We start from the raw sequence: 23,065 nt of genomic DNA, 5'->3' as shown, positions 1-23,065 counted from the left end.
AAGGTAGGATTATAATTGTACTGCTAAGGTGACAGTCATTACAAACTTCTGAGTATAAAAGTGAAAAGGAAAGAAGGAGACATCAACCTTGGAAACAGACTAGGGGAACAGGAACACGCTAATGATCTTAAAAACTGTAAAGTGTTGGGAAAAAAGGACCTTTAATTATTCATTAATCAGTAATAAATCCATTCCCTCCTAATCAATCATTCACCTTTGTCCTTTTCTGCGTGTTGGTTAATCTGGAAGAAGAGTCTGGAGCTGGATCAGGTCTCAGTTGATGAAAATTTATCAAGAAGGTGCAGTACAGAGTCTCTGGGTTCAATTACGCGTCCCTGACAAGCAGACAGATGCTGGGTCAGTTCACGAAGTCTGAACCCCGTCTACCTTTCCCTGAACCCTTTTATCTGCTAACATTGGTTCTCTAAATATGAAAAATGTGCATCTTTGGATGTTGTCTGCTCCTCATTGGTTGTTTACTTCCTCGTACGTCAACATTCTTTCATCTCTGGGCAAATCAGTCACTCCGCCCTGAGTGACTCTCCATCTGTAAGACACAGAACATCCTGCCTCTACATATTTCAACCTGCTATCTGACTCCACCGAAACTGCTTCTCCTGTTCCACAAACTTCTTACAGTTAGCACTATCTGTGACTACCCTGTCTTCCTGTTTCACAAACATCATTATGTAGTCAAAAAGCTTATATGTGTGAAAAGCATAAACCTTCATGTGTGAGTCATTTTCATTCCTTTGTACTGAGTGATCTAGCGCCTCTCAGGAGTTTTAAGCCACAATGTGCTCAACACAACATAACCTGCAAAGTAAGCGCATGAGTATAAAATACACAACATAACCTGCAAAATAAGCTCATTAATATAAAATGTTATCAAGGCACTTTGTGTTAGCTTAGTTACAATATAACATATCCCTTCAAAAGACAGATGAGTTTGTAGATGAGACACTGAAGTTTCAGTGATAAGAAACATCCTGCAAACCTTGAGGAGGAACTGGCACTGGAGTCTTGAAGCACGGGGAGATTGAGCTGGATGACGTACAGACCTCCGTTATACCGCCATTAGAAATGTTTTCTGTGATCAGATCCTACCTGACCACGTATTTTCAGCCATCCTCTGGTATCTAATCGTGTCTCCTCTGTCAACACTGAGGTCTGATGGTGATCCATCACACTCATTCACCTGCTCACATCATCTTCTTTTTCTGTTACATCTTCTTATGTCATGTTTATAACTAATACTCATCATCACAGTGATTTTTATCTACATTTACACTCCAGAAATTCACAATAACCACTCAAAACTAACAATGGAAGCACACAAAGTCAGCTGTTTCTGGTTTGCAGCACATACTATAGTAATCATAATTCATATTAATTAATACTTCAGAGAGTATTAACCCACAGGCCAGCATAGCTCATGTAGCATCAATAAAACTCACAGCTTCCATCATCTTCTCTTATTCTCTATCAAATAATGTTTAATGAATCCAAAGACAAAAAGCATCTTGGAAAATTTGAGAATCAACAAGAAGGAAGAAACAGCTTCAGATGGGGCTCTTGTACATTTTTTTGTTTTAATATTATTTTTTAATAACCTAAGAGGCTGATTTCAATTTTTTTTAAATGTTTTGATACATGCAGTAGTTCCACAGCTGCAAATGTGGTCGCAAAATTTAGAAACTGAACCCTCAAAGTTGATATAGCGAGACCAGGGAATGTAAATTAAACCTATGCTAATGATTAGAGACGCTCCAGTACCAATTTTTCATTCCTGATACCGATTCCGAGTACCGATCTGATCCGATAGTGTGAACTTTCTGGACTGACTGTGCAGATTAGTGAATTATTTTAGACTTTTATTTGACTCAGAACATGGCTCAACAAATAGAATCATGATGCACAGCATCTCTGTGACCCTAAAGTTGTTTTTCTGCAGATTATTGAGTTTTACTTCCAAATATTAAAATAATAATAATACAGGGGGCTGCATTACAAGCTCTCTCTATCTCTCTCTCCATTAGGGTCCCTTCAGACAGCATTAAGATACATTGGATTAAAATGGAAAAAAGACGTTCAATGTTGTGTTTACTGGTGTGGATTTAATCATTAGAGTCACGAAAAAGTCACACGAGTTTGAGGCTTGCTGAAAATGCTGCTGCAAGGGATTCAGAGGCATCAATGGAAAAGCACAACAGCTAAAAACAAGTTCAAAATTATGGTTCAAAGTCACTTTACTTTTGCTAAACTGTGCCACTTCCTGTCGTGTAAGAGTGCTGGTCTGGAAGGCATTTTAACGATCACATTCAGAGAAAAACTGTCACACAGCCACCATTCTTTGCTGCTGTGGTCAGTCCAACGTTTCCACTAGACTGTTTTGTCCCCGGTCAAAATGACCGGCAGTCCTCAAGAATTCCGGCCACTTAGAACAACTACCGGACATTTGCTTTAACATTATTTTGCTGCATTAACAGCAGCAAAACGCATAAATCTCTCTTATTTCTTTTTGTGTAAGTGGTTTAAAGTATCAAAATATAAGCTGCGTGCTTTTCCTTACACACGCAGTTCACAACCTCCCCTGAGGGTTAACGAATGTTGCAAACATTATATCTATAAGGGGTTATTTAAACTGAGTAATTAATTTATCATTATTTTCATTATCCTTGGACAGGGATGGAGCTCCAGATTATTAGTGAGGATGACTACATGTGCCACATGCATGATGCTGCAGACTGAGACTAGCACTCGTTTCTGCTGCAGTGTGATCCCTGCAGACAAGACTCGCTGCATGGCCTGTGGGAGCGAGCACAGCAGTGTCACGGTGACCCTGGCTTTTCTCGCTAGAGTTGCACATGGCACATTGAGAAAATCTTAAATCACTCAAACTATTACTGTGTGTGCCCTGTCTTCACAACCCAACTGGTCATCATGGACACCACATGGAGGCGCGCTGCTGATGCACTTTGTGATGCTTCTACTTCCCCGACCTGACATGGAGCCATAAGAGGAGACTACATGACTAAAAGTATACTTTAGACATTAGTGACTGGCTGACATGTGAAAGTGGGGGGACATGTCTCAGTTCCCCTCTATTCCTGCACCAGCGTGATGAAGTGATAACATCAATTTTCAGATCTGTGCAGAAAGCAGAAAGCAGACATGTGTCTGCATATTTAAATCAAATTTCCCATACAATAAACGTGTTTGTGGTTTCACTGTCAACCAGAGGTGATAGTTATATTTAAATCTACAGCTTTAAAAGATGAAATGTTACACAACCAACCGACAATTTATCTAGGCAAAGCAGAATTTGTATTTTGATGCCAAGCTTGTGCTTCCTTCATGAGATGCTCATTATGCAAACCTCTGCAGCCAGACAGATATGATTTGGCTAGTCAAGGTTTAATGCTTGATTTTTGGTGCTTCATTGTTTTGCAGAGTGTCTCTCTAGGAACCGTCACATCTGTGATTGTTTCCCAACACACTTTGCTTCCACTCTGTTTTGATAGAAAGTGAAACTGTAAACTGAGATTTTTTTGGTTACTCTGAGTATTGGGGACATTGGTTCTTGGAAGAAACTGAGTGATATTGCATGAATAGATTACATAACACTAGAACAGAGATGACAGGAAATAAGGAGTGTGGGTAGAGATGCAAAGGTTCATTGCTACGGTTTACAAACCTGCAGAACTGAACTTTATGAATGATGCCTTGAGCACTTATACAGCTGTCTATGACCGGACTCAATCAGCTAGAGAAATATCAGCCACAGGTTAACACTACAATACGTAGAGATATTGTACTGAAATGTCTGTATTAATAATTAAAAAAAAAAAACAAAAAAAAAAATGTTTTATATGTTGGATACATTTTGAGTATAGGTCAAATATCAACTGAGATATGTCCAACAGGTTTCAAAACCAGAAGAATTCTTAATTGCTATAATTGTGAAGAGGCGTGTTTTGCAAGTTCAGTGAGAGGGACCTGGATGCATCAGAGGACCTCCACTTCTCACCGAAAGTCAGATGAGCGCCGCCATATCTCGTCTTCTAATACCAGAAGTAACTTGAACTGTACAGTTTCTTCGCTGTTTTCTCCGTGCATCGCCGCCATATTAATAGAGGCAAGTTCATCACATAAGGAAATAGAAGTAGACAAAAAATATGTGACTTTTCAGACTAACAAGCACAGTGATTATGTAACATTAATTTCACTAAATCGATTTATTATCTAAAATCAAGTATGACTTTGCACAGACATAATATGTGACGGGAGATTGGCTGACTGGCTTATCGCTGACGTTGCCGCCATGTTGCCAGAGGCAAGTCCACTACGTCATTCAATACAGTAGACAAGGACTGGGCACGCTTTTGGAATAAAAAGCTCAAATGATGAGATTACATGGATTTTAATGAATCATTTGATAAATGATCCATATCAAAATAATAACTGATAGTGGAATTTAAGTTTATATAAATAAGACAAATAGTTTTTCGTGCAGCTGCCCATTTTGTCTGAAGTGGTCCGGCACAATAAAAGCTGAACCGGGAATACTTCGTACACATGTGAAAAAAGCCTTGCTGTGCAAGTTATCGGAGTAAAAAGATCAAACGATCAGATTTATATATAAATATGTATAGATTAAAATAAAAATATCTATACATATATGAAACTGTATTATATATAAAATTATTTTATTTTAAATCATGGAGTACATCTTTTCATTTAACTGCTTTTATGTTTCACTGTCAGTTATTATTTTAACATGGATAATTTTTTATCATTGATTTATTAAAATCCATGCAATCTTGTCGGTTAAGCTTTTTATTCTGAAAACTCGCACAATCCTGTTTACTGTATTGAATGACGTAGCGACATCTGGCCAGCCAGTCTCCCGTTGCTTATTAAGTCTGTGCTCAGTGATGCTTGAATTTGGATAAAATTAAATGTAACATGTGCTCGTTAACCCGAAAACTCGCAAATTTTTCGTCTACTTGTATTTCCTTACTTGGTGGACTTGCCTCTAATAACATGGTGGCGACACACGGAGAAAACAACGAAGAAGCCGATCAGATTAAGTGACTTCTGGTATTAGAAGACAAGATTTGGTGGTGATTTTCAGACTTCGGGTGTGAAGTGGAGGTCCTCGGATGCATCCAGGTACTATTGAGTTCAATTGCCCAAACTCACCCTAGTAATGTCAAATCCACATCCAGTGGATCAGGTCCTCTATCTTTTTTTTTTTTTAATTGAAAATTCAGTTAACTATAAACAGCCCTCTATAGGGTGGAATAACTCAACAATAAACTGATGTTTTCATTTCATGGATTTCACATAATGAAGGAGAAAAGCTATTAAAGTGCCCTTCCTGGTGCTGGCGAACTAAAAAAATTACGTAAATATCAGGGAAAACCCTTAGATCTCAGAAGGGGTTTACATCTTGGAACGGTTATATAATAAATAAAATCCGTTTTTATTGCTCTTGGTAATTATTCAGGTTAAGAATAAAATCTAGTTGTCACAGTTTAACTTTACAATGGATCATGATTTTGAAACCTCCATGGCCCCCCTTCCTGCGGGGCCCCAGAAAGCTCTCCCCTTTCGCCCCCCTTATGGACGGCCTTGGCTCCACATGCATCTCAGTTGCGCATTGTATTATTATTTTTTTAAATAAACCTGGTTTGAGTCTTCATTGCGCACTTACGCAGCGTCAAAGCTCAAATGAATCAAATGTTGGGCTATGACAGAAAGAGAGAGAGAGAGTGAGAGAGAGAGAGAGAGGGGAAGAGTCTTGGGTGATTCTTTCACTTCAGGGCAGTAGAGGAGGGACCAGAGCAGAGCCGGTTCATGTCCACTGTGAGTTCACACGGAGCGGTAAAGCGCGCACCATCCCCTGTGCTGTCACAGTCCGCGCGCTGCGTCCCCAAACATCTGCGGGCTCTTCTCACCTCATCTGCGGGGTCTCTTCACCTCTGCACGGTCCCTCTCCGTGGCTGTCCACGCTGATTCTGCTCTCCCACGCCGTCTCCCTGACGCGCTCGGACTGTCGCCCCTCGCTGCTTTTGCGCACGAACTCTTCTCCGCTGCGCTCCCGTTCACTGTGTGTCTCCTCAGAGGACTCCTCCGCGTCACAGCCCCGGGTTATTCTGCACTTTCCCTCTCTTTTTAAAGAGAGTCGGGCTGAAGAACGAACAATGTGATTGTGGCTCATGGGGATTTAGTGTCGTGACATGCTTTCTGGACCCGGCGACTCCACAAGGAAATGGTGAGTACAATCCGCGTTATTCCCTCACGTTATCAGCCCCTGAGTGTTCCTGTGATCCCCAGCGTGGGTCTGACCTCTGCTGGAACAAGTGTCACCTTCGTCAAAAGACAAATCAATCCTAATTTTCTTGCGCATCTGCTTTAGTTGGAAGTTTTGGTGCTCAAATGTCACCTTGGAGCGATTTGTTACGCCAAAATCGGCATTAATGCAATTACAACCCCATCATGGACAATTCATTCACCAAAAGTCTCTAAGTTGTGGCATTTTTGTGTTGTTTTAAGGATTAGTGATTGTTCTGTCAGGGATTAAAGCGCATGTGCTGGTATGTTTGTGCGCCAAAAAGCGCTAAAATGAGATTCTAGTGTAGAAATCCTGAGAGAACCGTCAGTGTAAAGTGTGTTAAAGAAAAATGTTAGTGTTTATTCTTCATGCTTTCAGTCTTCTGACCTCCACGTGTAGAAACCTGCTCCATATCGACCCCCTTTAATGTGAGTGATTGCCTCCATACGTGTGACTGTGAGAGGCTTTTCTTTTCGGATCACTGATCTATCGATAACGAGCCCTATAGATCCACAGCTGATTGACTGTCAGCTCTCACACGTTGTGTGTTTGAGTGTGTGTGAAGCCTGAGGCTGTAAAGAAACGCTGGATTATGTAAGTGAACAGAGAATCACTTTTATTGTGGAGCTGTCGGAGGTTATCTTGTTTCAGTTCAGACTCAGAGCACTTAATTTTTTGACCTTTCATGGCTTTGACCCTCCTGTAGTGCTCTTAAAACACAGGTTTGCATTTAAACCTCTTCTATTGGAGAGGATCCTGGTTTATAGATGGCACATTATAATTCTGACATTGCCATTCAGCCTTTAATAAGAATTTCTTGATCTGTAGTGGATGTCGCTGCTACTGAATGAAGACGGACACCATCTGATTGTACCAAACTGCATCACTTTATCTACACCAGTGTTACTCAACCCTACTAAACCAAAGAGCCAAATTGTTTAAAATACCTTGGCAAGAGCCACAATCTAAGTGGTAAAAAGTGGCAAAAAAACTTGTAGGAAGCGATAAAAATAAGTTAACGGAGGCAAAAACGGTCAAAAAGCAACAGAAATGGGTGAAATGGGGCAAAAATTGGGAGGAAAACATGGAAAAAGGGTCAGAAAGTAACAAAAATGGATGAGAAGTGACAACAAAATGAGTCCAAAAGTGGCAAAAACATGGCAAAAATGAGTGTCAAGTGACCAAAATGGGCAAAAAGCAGTCAAGAGTGGCAAAAATGGGCAATAAATAGGAAACAAGTGGTATTTAGTGGCCAAAGGTAGCTTAAATGGGTGAAAAGTGATTTAAAAAAGGGCCTAAATGGGATAAAAGTGGCAAAAAGAAGTGGCAAAAAAAGGAAACAAGTGGTATTTAATGGCAAAATGTGGCTTAAATTGGCAAAAATTGTGAAAAAGGGCAAAAATGGTATAAAATTACCTTAAAGAAGTTGCTTAAATGGGCAAAAACAAGAAAGAAATTGGTATTTAATGACAAAAGGAAGCTTAGATGGGTGAAAATGGGGAGAAAAAATTGTGAAAAATGGCAAGAATGGGATACAAGTGGCAAAAAATGGGTAAAAGTAGCAAAGAAAGTGTTAAAAATTGGCAAAAAAGTACGTAAAAAAGGGGTATTTAATGGCAAAAGGTAGCTTAAATGGGCAAAAAGGGGATAAAAGTGGCAAAAATTGGAAAAAAGTAGGAAAAAAGTGTTATTTAATGGAAAATGGTAGCTTAAATGGGTGAAATGTGGCAAAAAATGTTGAGAAAGCACAGAAAGTTTCCCTTTTGTAAGTTTTTCTGGGGGAATAATATTTCAAGTTAAGACATAAAAGAGCCACAAATAATCACAAAAGGGCCACATGTGGTCCCAGAGCCACACGTTGAGTATCACTTTATCTAAACTGATGTCTTTCTGCTGTTTTTCTGAGATTCCTCCTTCTCATTCATACTGAGAGAAACCATTGAGCCTTTATATTTTAATTGTAAGTCTTAACTGGAAAATAACAGAAGAAAATGAACAGAAATACAAGTTTGTGTGGGCTTCATGGAAAAAGTTTCAGTATATTGTACACCAGTGCAATATATTAATATATAATATATTGTGCTTTATTTATCTACCCCTTTATTGTGACATTTTTGTACTGTCAGAGCTCTAAAATGCACAATTTTTCATAAAATAATCCTGACTGGTTGAATACTCTCTTATCAAGGAACTGACTGCAGGTCCTGAGAGAAACCATTTGAGAACCAGTGCCATAGAGCTGTGACCATTTCTGATATTTATGAAATTTTCAAACTGCAGTTTTAAGGAAAATGATAAGCCACTATTGCATTTCATTGATGATAGCAGTTCTTCCTTGGTTGGGTTGGTTTCCTGATAATGACCTTTTGTTATTGCAAGCTAAATCATCAAGATATTCATCTTTTGCTGCATGTTTATCAGGAAATTTAGCTCTAATGTGCCAAAGATGAAATTCTATTGCATCTCTTGTTTCTTCTGTAAACTCATGCCAATATAAGACAGTCTAAGTAAATATGACACTACTTTTCATCCTTTTCCTGTAAACCCTGCTTTTTAAATTTTTCCTTTAGACTCAATAGTAACTTTTTATAATCTTCCAGCGTGGAATCTTGAATTATTCCTTGCCTAACATTCCCAAATATCCCTCAGTCATCCTCAGATATCTCCAGGCTCTCCTGAATGAACAGTCTGGACAATCGATGTTTTTGGACGTGCAGCTACAGATGTATGTTTTAATATGTTTTACCAGATTCTGCAAAGCTGCTGCATGGGATCTCTTCAAAACTTAAATTGCATTTTATTTTTGCCCACTTTTCAAACTGCTTTTGTCTGTTTTTAATAGTATGTTTCTTCATTTTGTTTTGCATGTGTTTGTTTTAACTAATTGTACTGGATGTCATTGCATCAGCTGGTCAGGCCGTGGTCAGAAACAACGCACAATCATGCTTTAAAGGCAGCGCAGCTGGCAAGCGAGCCATGCAACTAAAATTCTGGGTCTGAATTGTCTGTGAGTCGCACAGTGTACGCCTGGCTTTACTTTATGTTATGATTTTAAGAAGGCAAAAAAGGGTTCCTATGATTCTTATGGTAGCTATGATGTCATGTGACGCCTGCGTTCTTATGCTCTCCAGATGTATGCTGTTTAGACCAATGTCTTGTTTTATCAGAGTACTTTTAAAGCTAAAAATGGTATGAAATCCTAACAGGCTTGTGTTTGGAAAAGAAACGGTAAAATGGAACCCTACATAAGCATGTTTCTGGATGCTTGATTCACTGCATTGTCACGTTCTTTAATAATTTATGCCTCCCTTCCTTTAAAATATTAAAATGTGGTTAAATATGACCAAAAACTGTGCAGTTGCTTCCCTCTCTTTGCTGTGACTTCACTGTTTGACAAATTGCAGGATGCTTTACAGTCTTAATCATTATTAACCGTATTTGTTACTGAAACCACTTCACAGACACTCTCACTAATTTAAGCGTGCTCTCTCTGACTGAAGGACTTTGATTATTGTGGTTGTGTAATGTTTATGGATAAGGCGTGCAGAGGAGCAACGTGCCTCGATCAAAGGTGCAGGTTCAATGTGTCGTTTCAGCTCCTGATATGATGAACGGAGCTCCACACTTGTGTCAGTCACAGTTCACACTTTTGCTCGCTCGCTCACCCACAGACAGTTAGAGCTGCAGATTAAGAGCCATGTGAAATGGATTGGAGCGCCGCCAAAGCACTTGTAATTTTACAGTCAATGCAGATCACTTCAGGTGTAAGTTATATGTGGATGTGGGTGTCCAGGCTTCTCATTTGACTCTAAATGACTGCCTTTTAAAACACCCTTTAGCTCTGTTTTAAAGATCCCTTTGTCTCAGTATGTAACATGTGCTCACTTTATTGCACACACCCTTTATTCACAGCTGACAACAAACTAGTATTTTAGAATCTGGATTCTAGGCTTGTCACAAACACATTTATTCACAAATAATCCTCATGCATGGTGTCATTATGATTATTATATTATTAGAAGGCCTTCTTAATCTTTAATTGCACATATTGTACTATGATGGGCCGGTGGGGAGGCTAGCAGCATTAGCAACAGTTGAAGAAGCTCCAGGAAGGCAGGAGTCATGTTCACAGTTTTAGATACATGCAAGATGGCTAGGAGAGACTAGCAACTTTCTTTACAACAAAAACATAGCAAGCACCTTATCGTGTTATTTGGTACTGCAATGATTCTCTAATCATTAGGATTCAATAGCTCTTGTGTCTGTGGAATCACCACTGTGAAGTCATTTTTACAAACTAGAGATGGATGTGAGTATCAGAGTACTTGAGTATTTGATGTGGCCATCATTATCACAGAAAGTGCACATGCTGCTTTAGGCTTGAACATTTAAAGTGATTTAGCGTCACACGTGGAACCACATTCTCCAGGTTTGTCTTGCTGAATATATACTTTGCATACAACAGCACACTGTAAGGGTGCAAAGTAGATTTTGCTCCAGTTTTGCACAGAATGTGGTGAACGTTAGCAGCACTAGCACTGCTGACCTTTGGTCCTCTTTGCAGGTTGACCCCCACATTCATAACTACTTTCCTTCCATTTCTAGGTCAAACAGTGTGCTTTTTCCTGCGAGAAACTATGGCTGCTAAAGCTGTTAGTAGTTGTTTATAGGGGATTATAGAACATTGTAGCAGCATGGCAGTACTCATTAAAGGGATACTTCAACATTTTGGTAAATTTGTCCATTGCCATAATCCCTATAGTCTTAGTAATAGGTTCATTACCTTCAGTTGTCGGTGCAAGCTGTTTTTAGATCGGCTGCTGCCGAGTTCGGACCTGCTGTGCCAACTCAATTTAAGCAGACGGTATTCTGGCTTTCCCTCATCAAACTCATCAAATACACAATCCAGCAACTCCAAAACGCTCTCCTGAACAAGTTGTGACCTGCACATTCACCACGCTATGAAATAATAACGTACAATTATGAAACATTACGACGCATGAAACAAATACTTGGAACTATTTCTTGAGTAAACCACTGGGCGGAGTGACACAGTGCAGTAGCCATGCCTGGAGTGTAGTTCCGGCTTTGCATTTGGCTTAAAAACATCTCCGTCTCATAATGTTCCATGATTACTTCATAGCGGAATACCGTCTACTTACATTGAGTTGGCACAGCAGGTCCGAACTCGGCAGCGGCCGATCTAAAAACAGCTTGCACCGACAACTGAAGGTAACGAACCTGTTACTAAGACTATAGGGATTATGGCAATGGACAAATTTGCCAAAATGTTTAAGTATCACTTTAAGAGCAACTACAGTGACTACTAGTGGTGGGTGGCTGTGTTACAGTTCAGACAGAGCGTTTGACTAGGATTGTGGGCCTAAACTGATTAAAAAAAAAAAAAAGTTGTGTGCACATCCTTACACACAACTGTAACTTCTCCAGCCATGGCTCTGGTTTTCATAGTAGGAATTAAAGCCGAATAATTTGGGAAAATAATCTCATCGTGATTTTTTTTCCTATTATTGTGATTGCAACTTAATATGCCATTATTTCTTAAGTTCCTCATCTCATGCATTTTCCAACAAAAACAAGCAATAGTTCATTCTATACTATAACCAACATAATATTAGATTAAACAAGGGCAGGACAATTTTGGAAAAATATCTAACTGTGATGATTTCAGCTCATTTTGCAAATTGGATATGAACTGTTGTATTAAAGAGAATAATAATTTTAATAAAAATGATCATATTTAACAAAAAAGCATACAAAAAATAAGAAAATATGATTTTTTTGTACACTATTCTTAAAAATATGCCAATAGAATGATTGCATCACATGTAATGCATAATGTCTCTGCTGCAAAAAAAGTTTTAAACTGGTATTTTGTCACAAATTTCAGGTCATTGCACCTTTTGCGATTTGAAAACTGCAGGAGGCCATACTGTGATTTACTCTAATTTGTGATTCATTGCCCAGCCCTAGTGAGGATGCTTACTAAATGACTATATATGATATCAATTTAAAAAGTTAAATATCTGTATCAGCAAGTCTGAAATCTTCTGCCAGTATTTTCAGCTGATATACTGGCCATACAGATCAGCAATATAAATCATATATCAGCTTTAAGTATCAGTGAAATATAATATTTATTTGTTAAGTGGTTGCCTTTTGGGCTACAAACTCAAAGAAGCCCATTCAAAGCCCTAACATTTTGAAAGGAGCCCAAAATGTAAAACAACCACCAGACTGTCTACTTCCATATCAGTATTGGCTAAAGTGAGTTTGGAAAGATATCGGCATACTGAATATCGGAAAATATCCAGTGTCATGCACCTCTGCTTCATAGCACAACAGACTGGATTACAGCAAAATAAACATAAAAACTGTCATACGACAGCTATGGTAACTCTCAAGGGACATAATTACTCAAAAAGCAAATAAACAGCTAACCCTGTTAGCACTTGGGCATTATAACCCTGATATATTATCGAGTCTTGTTATTTCTTTTCAGTGGTTTGAGGTACTGATAAGCAGCATGCCAAAGGAAATGTATTGTCCACTGGCAGATAAGTGTACATTCATTTGCATAAGTTTCAGGCATGTATGGTGTTAAGGATTCATCATAGGGCCACAACCTGGATCTAGAAGGGAGTGGGAGCAGCCAGAGTCAGGCTCAGAACATGTCAACATGCATACACGTTGCTCAGCAGCCAAGGTCAAGCTTGACGGCATCTTTTTTGTCTTTTCAACCCTGGTGATATGTCTGGTGACAACTGGCAGTTTTCGGGCCCTTGGGTCATCCACAGCATAACCAGGGTCTAAAGACAGCCCTACTCAGTAGCCTAGACTGCGCTTACTTGACCCAACCACTCATGACTCCACCTGAAAAGTGTGGACTTTGTTATTTTTTAAACAGACTTTCCATTCCCCTGGTGTTATGCAAGGACATCCAGAGCACGACTGGGGTTGTGCCAATCCTTACCTGGTACTCAAGGCCTTAGTCACAAGATCACATAAGTACTTGAATGATAATATTACTCTGAAATACCATCTCTACTACAAACAGCAGGTGTGTTGTCTTGTGTTCTGGCCCAGTTGTCCAGAGTGTTCGTTTGGAGGATTAGGATGTTGAATATCAGTCCAAAAGCTCTTTTGTCAGTGGGCCCCCACATTTTTAAAGTCAGATAAAAATTGTAAATCATCTCGTGTGAAGGCAGCCAAAGCTGAAGCACTAAACTTAAAGTAAAGCAGAGAGCACACTGGGGCATCACGCTGTCTTATTTTAGAAAAGATGAATAAGAAATAAAGGCAGAGCAGCAGCAGATCCTCTTCACATTTACTTGAATGGACTCGAGCGTCTGAATCTCTCCTCCCACACTATAACAAGGACACTCTCTTCTCCACATGTCCCTGTGACTATGTCCACTTTCATTGCTTTTTTTTGCTTCAAGTAGGGCTATTGAGTTAGTTTGAAGGTCCGTGTACAGTACTAATGAGTGTCTGTGTGCATTCTTCACAGGGGATTGCCTTGAGAGTTTGCAGGGTTGTGTGTGTGCATACATTTGTGCAGCAGTGTTTGCATGTGGAGTGAGGCCGTGTTTGCTCTGGACTTAAGAAATAAGCCTCCAGGAAAAATGACTCCTCCACTTCAATTTGTTGTCATAACACAAGGTGTGACCAATCCTATGTTTAATTAGATTTAATCTACTTGTGCTGTTATTGAACTGTATACAGATTAGGGAAGGGAAACCAGAATCAGTAGCCTCACTGGTAATACTTCTGCCATGAAAATGATTTTTTTCAAATTAGTCATGATTGATTTAAACGGATGTGTTTGGTTGTAGAGCACATGAGGTAAACTGATAGCTCAACCTTCCACCTTACCTGCCATGGTGGCAGCTGAATAAGAGCAAATATGACATCTGTAGTAATAGCCAACTTTTGGTGGGGCAGATTTAGGAGAGATTGTAGGCTGTGATGAAGAGGTGGTACTTAAAGAGATTTTTGAATACAACCAAAGACAAAGCAATGTGAATATCTGCAGGGCACGTGCTCCATAGGGTGGGGGCTGTAGTTTAAAGGCCTGGTTTCCATAGGTTCAGCGTCTCAGCCAGAGCCAGTGGCTGAGGACTGGAGGTTCTGGGGTGGGCTTTAAGCGTTAAAGAGGTTCGAAAGGAACTGAGGGACAAGGACATGGAGGGATTTGTATCAGAGGGAGCATGATGGATGATTTATCGTTTTTTTGATTGCAGTTGTGATGCATTCATGGTTAATACTGACATCATCACATGTGATATGTGGGTCATGTGACTTGAAGCATGTCATGTTGCAACTGCAGTGTTGTTTGATGGAAAGTTAAAGTGCAAGTTCTCTTATTTCCTTCAATAATCTACAATCAAAGCCTGTCAGATGAAGGGCTGGGCAGTTAATCGAAAATTTGATTAAATCACAGTGTGGCCTGCTGCAATTTTCAAATCGCAGAAGGTGCAATATTTCTTTAGCCTGAAATTGTGTCAAATAGCAGTTTAAAACTTACAGGCTTATTACAGGCTTTGGATTATTCTTGCTTGTCTTTGTTCTGTTTATTTTTTTTTATTTTAAGAATATTTCTTTGGCGGCTGATCAGAGAGGAATCATGAGATAAAATATAATAATCTGGGGAGAATTATTCATTAATGCCGACACTAATGCAGTTATTTAAAGTGGGAGGAGACCCTGGGAAGAATCCTGCACACTCTTGGGGGATCATATATCTCATCAAGCGTGGGAATGCCTCGGGTTTCCCTGAGGAAAAGCTGAGCAGGAACTAAACAGAGTGAGTCATATCATAAGTAGAGGATATTAATTTAACAGGTACATACAGTGAAATATAGAATGTAATTTTTAAATAAAGGTTGCTTTCAGTGGTAATCATCCAAAGGTTTTTCATTTTAAGAAGCATAAGACCTTTAGGAACTTCACCTTTACAAGCTGACCGGAGTTAGTAATCAGCAGTCAGATAGAGTTATGTCTGGATCATTGGACAGACAAACTCATAGACCAGAAGCATACAGCAGCTTGACACATGCGTTGACATCCTTGTGTCTGGGAGTGGGAGGGTTTTGTTAAGCATTACATGGGTCGTGCCACGTATTATTAACGCCCCAGAATGTTCTCCCCAGATATACACTATTTAGACACAAGTATTCAGCCACCTGACCATGACCGTAGTGACTTTGTTTTCAAATACATCTACTCTAACATGGAGTTCCCCCCTTCTGCAGCTATAACAGCCTCTACTTTTCTTGGAATGATTTCTGTGGGAATTTTTGCCCATTCATTCTGTAGAGCATTAATGAGGTCAGGCACTGATGTTGGATGAGAAGGCCTTGCTCATGATCTCTGTTCCAGTTCATTCCATGGGTGAGGTCAGTACCATGTGTGGGCCAGTGTAGTTCTTCCACACTGACCTCCTCAAACCATGGCCTTATAGTCATTGCTGTGTGCACGGGGGCTCAGTCATGTTGGAATAGAAATGGACCGTCCCCAAACTGTTGCAAGCAAAGCATTGTCCAAAATGTCCGAACCAAGACTCACCATCTGACTGCCAAACAGAGAAGCATGGTTTTTTCACTCTACAGAACATGCTTCCACTTCCCCACAGCCCATTGTTGGAGCACTTTATATCACTCCACCACTTGGTATTGGACTTGGTGATGTGAGGCTTGCATGCAACCGCTTGGACATAGCAACTAGGGCTGGGAAATTAATCACATATTAGATAAAATCTCAATATGGACTGCTGCAATTTTCAAATTGCAGACAGTTAAGCACATTTTCAAACTGAAATGTGTTAAGATACCAATTTGTTACAATTTTTTTGCAGCAGAGAGTTCATGCTGTGCACATTATGCATACATACATGTGTCTTTTACTCCGAATAGTTTGATAAATTCCTACTTTTCCTGTTAGTGTATATGATTTCATTAATAAAAATGAGAATAACATTAAAAATTGTTATCCCTTCAGTATAGCAATTGATATCAAATTGGCTATGCGAGCCAAATTCCCAATTAGATTTTTTTTTTTTCAAATCTTTCATCCCTAGTTTAATTGAGCTAATATTGTGTTGGTTATAATATAGAATGATTTACTGCTTATGTTTGTTGAATAATAAATAAGATGAGGAACCTAAAAATAATTGCATATTAAATTGCAATTGCAATAGTGGGGGAAAAACATCGCAATTAGATTATGTTCTCAAATTGTTCAGTCTTAATGGCAAGCCATTCAGGAAGCTCCTGCTGCACAGTTTTTGTGCTTACACTAACGCCAATGGAAGAACTCTACAGCTAAGGAATCAGTAGAGTATTGGCAACTTTTATGCACCATGTTCCTTAGCAGTCGTTGACCCTGCTCTGATTTTACATGGTCTTTGGCTTGGTGGCTGAGTTGCTGTTGCTCCTAAATGCTTCCACTTTGAAATAACATCACTTACAGTTGACTGTGAAATATCCAGCAGGGGTGAGATTTCATGAACTGTCTTTTTGCAAAGGTGGCATCCATCACAGTAGCATGCTTGGCCAAATACTTTAATTGTAGATTCTAATTTTAATTGGCCAATTCCACAATCCCATCCTCAGTTTCTTGATTGCAGAAATCAGAGCCCCAGAAGAATCCACCTGTTGGACAAACCCTGGTCTCTTTTATTGTCTGAAAGGAGAGAAAATGTTGACATGTTAATGCCTGTTAATTTTTGTCAAAGAATGTTTAATATCTACACACCTTAACCTGCTGATACATGATTGGTCAAGACAGCTCAGACTAGAAATAAACTTGCTGAAATCCTGGTAGTGATGAGTTGTTAGTGAACGAGTTGGTTCAAAGAGCCGGCTCTTTTCTGTGAATGATGAGTTAATAAGTTTTATATTTTTATAACTATTATTATTATTAGTATTATTATTAGTAGTATTATGAGTTGTATATAGATTGTGTATATCTTTGTGTTATCTGATGGATTAGTAGGGAGGATCTTTTATCCTCTACCACAGGCACACCATGCATTAAGGACTTGTGTTTGATGGTGTAGCATTACTGTTTTCTGTCGGTTGTGTCATACATCCCAGCCAGTGAGCAGATTTCATCGGAGACAGTAGATTTTGAAAAGTTAGATGATATTTTAATTTTACAAAAACAAGCATAGTTGGGGTAAAAATACCTGCCCAAATATCGATCATTTTTAAAAAAAATTGCTAAAATTGGCAGGTCAAATGGAGTGAAACTGGTACCTGAATGAAGAATCGTCCTCAAATGAGCTAGATCACTGAAAAAAGCTGAAATTCCCATCACTAAATCTTGACCCTTGTACAGATTGTACATCTCTATGTAGACTGTGCAGATGGAGATGAATCATAATCAAATTATACTACTCATTAAGCTCATTGATACTCATTAAGCTGCACAGATAATATAAATGCAACTTTTCCAGAATGCATTTTTCTCTAGTATACTCTGACTCATTTTCATGGGAAAATTTGCTCTCACCACAACACTTAATCTAAACTGCATGGAGCCTTTTTTCTCTTTGCTCTGACTGGTTTAAACTGTCCTCTTTAACATCCTGCTGTTCCTGTTATCAATGAGCCAGTACAGTATAGCTATATTTAGAGTCAGTTAAAGTGTGAGTGGTCAATTCAGCTGTTGAAGAAAAGGATTTTAGTATTGACAGTCGATAACACACAGACTGCAGCACATGGCCCATAGACACAGATGACTTCCAGAGTAGGACATACTGTACTATACATCTACAGATATCTTGATTCTGTTTACATTAATCTATGCAGATATTCCTTTGGTTATTACATGGTTGTGTTTCTAATTTTGAATCCTTAGCTGATATGAAATGATATTGTAAGCTTAGTAGTGGAAGAGCTGGACTTGTGCCATAATACTTTGGCAACATCAAAATTCTTTCCCAGTCTTCTCTCTAAATTATGTGCATATGTAAATATTCTGCATTAATGATTTGGTTTTGGGCGAACACAATGCTGACCCACGCCGTTCTGTGCCAGTGGAGGCGTCAGTGGGAGGTTCATGTCCTGCAGGGAAAAAAGGAACAATGTAAGCAGTGGGTGTATCTGCTTTCTGACTCTCTTCCACTCCTTATCAGTGTATTAAAAGTTGTATTTAAAAATGATAATTTCATTTCCTCCTACTGCTTTCTGGTTTCAGATTCTGTTACTAAGGCAGTATCTTGAATGTAAAATGTACGACTGCTGGATTACCTAACATCAGCAATGGCTGAGTGTGGCTTCTTTTGTTTTATAGGAAACAAATGTCTTTTAGGGGCAGCACGGCGGTGCAGTGGTTAGCGCTGTTGCCTCACAGCAAGAAGGTTGCTGGTTCGCTTCCCGGTCAGGGCCTTTCTGTGTGGAGTTTGCATGTTCTCCCCGTGCATGTTCACCCCCATGTGCTGGTTCTCTCCAGGTACTCCGGCTTCCCCCTATCACCAAAATTGATCACTCTAAAATTGCCCGTAGGTGTGAATGTGAGCGTGCCTGTGTTGTCTGTCTCTATATGTCAGCCCTGCGATTGACTGGCGACCAGTCCAGGGTGTACCCCGCCTCTCGCCCAATGACAGCTGCAACCCATGACCTGTGACTGAGACCAAGCTCTCTGACACTGGGCAGCACATTTCATTTCATTTCAATACTTTCAATGTACCCTGCACAGATTCAATACACCCTGTGCCAGATGCAGCAAAGCAGCCCCAGAACATAACCAAACCTCCTCCATGTTTCACAGTAGCTAAAGTCTTCTTGTCTTTGTGTGCTTGTGTGCTTTTTACATCTATGAACATAGAGCTGATCTGACCTTGCCAAAAGGCTACAGTTTTGACCCATCTGTCCCAAGAACATTCTCCTAGAAGCTCTGTAGCTTGTCAATGCACATTTTGGCAAATTCCAGTCTGGCTTTTTCATGATTTGCCTTCAACAGTGGAGTCTTCCTCGGTCGTCTTCCATTAAGTCCACTTTGGCTCAAACAGCAACGGATGGTGCGTTCTTACACCGATGTACCTTGACCTTGGAGTTCACCTCTTTGCTTACCATACGTATTATCCGCCTCTTCAGTTTATCCTTGTTTTCCTCTTGTGGCCACATCCAGGGAGTCCCGTGGACCTTAAACTTCTGAATAATATGTCCAACTACAGTCACAGGAACATCAAGCTGCTTGGAGATGGTTTTATAGCCTTTACCTTTAATGTGCTTTCCTATAATTTTCTTTCTAATCTCCTGGGACAACTGTCTCCTCAGCTTTCTGTGCTCCAAGTTCAATGTGGTACACACCATGATACCAAACAGCACAGTAAAGACTTTTCACCCTTTAAATTGGCAGACTGAATATAAGCTTCAAGACACCTGCTATGCATATGCACCAGAGAACTTTTCATATGAACACCATCGTCTTCCCTTGTTGATACATCACCCAGATTTGACTTACTTTGTGAATTTTCCATGATTACCATGTTTTTCCTCAGGTTATTTTGCTGAATGTGAATATTAGGTTATCGTGCATGGCTGGATGTCAGACTGAGGCAGCAGATTTCTGTTGCCTGCAGCCGATCTTTGCAGCTGTCCACTAACACAGCCATGTCAGTAACATACACATAGGTTATCATTTTACCCCAATTAGTCCCTTATTATTTATCAGGCTGTAGCACAGAACTGACATCCACATTTTAAAGCTAAACGCCTGATAAGAGATGCTATGGTTGCAGGATGCTGTAATCTGCATGTAAGTGTCATGTTTAAGATGTTTGGTCAGAAAAGACCTCAGGCTGTGCAGAGATAATCTTGTTGACTTTATCCTAAAGTGTTTCAAAAGATGGTCAAACTGAGGCCATCACATCACAGAAAGAAAAGCTCGGACGTTCAGTCAGCTAAGATTGACCAAAGATAAATAGTTTCAGGTTCCCACATGACATTTTATGTGCACACAGCCACACAGACACACGTGAGTGTCTGCACAGGATCAATAACCTCCTCCTTATCTCTGTCTCTGACCCACACATGCATACTGTCCCTCATTATCTGCACACCTTTCTGTCTCTGTCAGCTCAAGTTTTAAACCTGACACCGTGACTGTGAAGTGCTGAGGCATCAGTCTGCAGAATGAATATGGCTGAAGTCATGAGCTCATATTTACAAAAGCTTGTAGAAGTGGGATTTTTTTTGTAGTGGAATGAAAACCAACAGTTTAGGTGCACTTGTTTAAATCAACACTTTGATGCATTTAGATCACCATGTAAAGCAGCATGTCAACAAACTTCCTCATCTTATTTTAGGGAAGTTTTAGGGATTTTATTGAATAAATTGAATAAATAATACGTGAATTAAACTAAAATGCATTTTCAATTCAAGACTAAATCTAAGGCTCAATTTAAAAGAGCTTCCAAAATCAACTGTTAACATTTTTACTTGCTGATAAGTTCTTTGCACGTGAACACCATTGCATTTGTTTTTTCGTCAGAGAATGTTTGAATGCATGAGAAAAATGCTTGAGACAACCTTAAGAAAACCTTCATACTGACCAAATAAACTCTGGGGTCTAGTGCAGTCATTCTTAAATGGGGAGAGGTACACTGGTGTGCCTTGTGGCAGGTATTTGTAAAATCATATTATGACTGAAACTATGCAACGAACTGAGCACAAGGCATTGTGCCATTTCATAGAGATCAGCTGATCTCATGCAAGTCCTCATCAGTTGATAGCCAGCTGATTCACGCTAAGTTTCCTATTGGCAAACACACTCATGCCACCATATTCAAGCTGCTCTGACTGCTCCCTCTGCAAGCTGATTTACAACCCTCCTCCATCCCAGCTACTCCATTATGCTACATATGCCTTAATCAGTGTCATTCTGTTGTCTGCTCTGGGTTATTTGCTGCTTCTCTCCCTACCTCAGGCTCTTCTTGTAGGCACAGGGAAGGCAGGAATGTGTGCTGTTCAAGCTTGCTGCTTCCATGCAGGCTCGTGGAAGGGCCGGGGGGTCCCAGCCATATCGCTAATATAACGGCATTTAAAGTATCATAATAGCTAGTAATAAAATGAAAATATTAAATATGGAAACCTTTTTTTCTTGACCAAGTGGGCCTGACTGAACTAAAAATACTGTAACATGTGTTTTGAAATGGATATGGTGTGCCTTGAGATTTTGGCTTGATCTTAGGTGTATCTTAAGCAAGAAAAGGTTGAAAACCGCTGGTCTAGTCTGCTCAGATCCAGGCCTGGGGCCTTTAAGTGAGACCACTCTAAGTGTAGGAGTTAGTATTATTAGTCCGACCTTCTGTTTGAATTACATGCCATAGTAAGAAAAAAGCTCCTTCAGAGACACAGAAAGACTACTAGTATATAAGCAAGAGAACACAGTGTTGGGTTGTTTTTCATGTTGTTTAGCAGAGTCTGATCCTCTCAGATCTGCTCTGCGTGTGAACCACAGCCGCTGAATGAACGTAATTACCTGCAGTCCTTGAAGCGCTCTGCTGTCAGATCTGCTCCTGAACGCAGCCTCAGCTAAACACAATGAAATCACGCCAGCCTTCACTGAGCCAGGGTGGAGAGATGAGGCACTGTTGGAGGAATCACATGATTTAAATACATAGATCATTCAGTAGCATACTTTTTTGTTTGTGCAAAGACGAGGAATCAGCATCATGGTGTACTATGTTGCGTGTGCAGTAAAACCTCTCAAAACAATCTGCTCTCAAGTTCATCCTGCAACTACACGCTTTAAATGAAGTGTAGCGAAAGAAGGAGATAAGAGCTTTATCAATCAACGACTTTAGTCGGCAAATTTGATCAGGTTGTGAGTGTGTAAAGAGAGAATCTCAGCTACATTTTGAAGTGTTTATCAGTTTTATCTTTAATTAATTTTTCAAACACATGGTTAAGAGTTAAGTCAAACACATATTGGAGAAAAGCAAACATTACTATCACATTTCACGGTCTTTTGAACAAGTAGCTGCAACTTAAATCTTTAAGTTGGCAGGAAGAAGGCCCGTTTAGTGGTTAAAGAAGTTCTAAGATGACTGTAACCACAACGATTTGTGGTGAAGAGACATGCTATCTTTGCCATCTTCTGTGAGAGGCTAACTGTTAAAGCAACAGAAACAACCCTATGTTGCACTGTTTTTTAAGACTTGTTGGCAGTTTCACTAAAGATAGTTTATCCATGAATGTACGCGGATTTTTGTGACCCCTTTTTTGCATTTTGGCTCTTTTGCACACAGAGAATCGCTGTCACCACCTTTGATATTTTTACATCATAGGAGGCGACAAAAGAACAAGAGAGAAAAAGAGTAGGTGGGTGATAGAGATGCATTGAAGTCAAAAAACAGGCAGAGATGGAAGAGTGTTTGAGCGAGGGCAGACAGAGTTCACCATGAAGAGAACAAGCAAAAAGGAAAAAGAGAGAGAAATTCAGTTTGAGCTGTAAAAAATTCATTCACACAATTCAATAAAACAGGGTCATGACATTGAGGTGAAAACTTTAGAAACTGTATTAATGAGTTTTTCATCCCTTTCTGATAAATGCTACCATGTGTGGGATGTTTTATGACTCAGTGGTGACGATACCCAAGGCATTATCTTTTCAGTTCATCCATCTGTCTGTTTTTCTCATGAACATAATCTTTTAAGATCACTCGACAGATTTTCTTGAAACTTTACGTTCATGTTC

The 23,065-nt window shown here is 39.6% G+C and overlaps 1 protein-coding gene across 2 annotated transcripts in view; it reads left to right on the top strand.

Moving 5' to 3' along the window:
- The first annotated feature begins 6,078 nt into the window (after nt 1-6,078).
- Nucleotides 6,079-23,065, top strand: part of htr4 (5-hydroxytryptamine receptor 4) — a 306,239-nt gene continuing 289,252 nt past the window's right edge. For both annotated transcript variants that reach the window (XM_041797980.1, XM_041797981.1), the window contains exon 1: nt 6,079-6,280. The gene's annotated coding sequence lies outside the window, so the exon portion shown is untranslated. The remainder of the gene's footprint in view (nt 6,281-23,065) is intronic.

The sequence above is a fragment of the Cheilinus undulatus genome, linkage group 10 (assembly GCF_018320785.1).
Source record: "Cheilinus undulatus linkage group 10, ASM1832078v1, whole genome shotgun sequence".
Taxonomy (NCBI): Eukaryota; Metazoa; Chordata; class Actinopteri; order Labriformes; family Labridae; genus Cheilinus; species Cheilinus undulatus.
The sequence above is the reverse complement of the archived record's forward strand: the minus strand, read 5'-3'. Positions and strand labels throughout refer to the sequence as shown.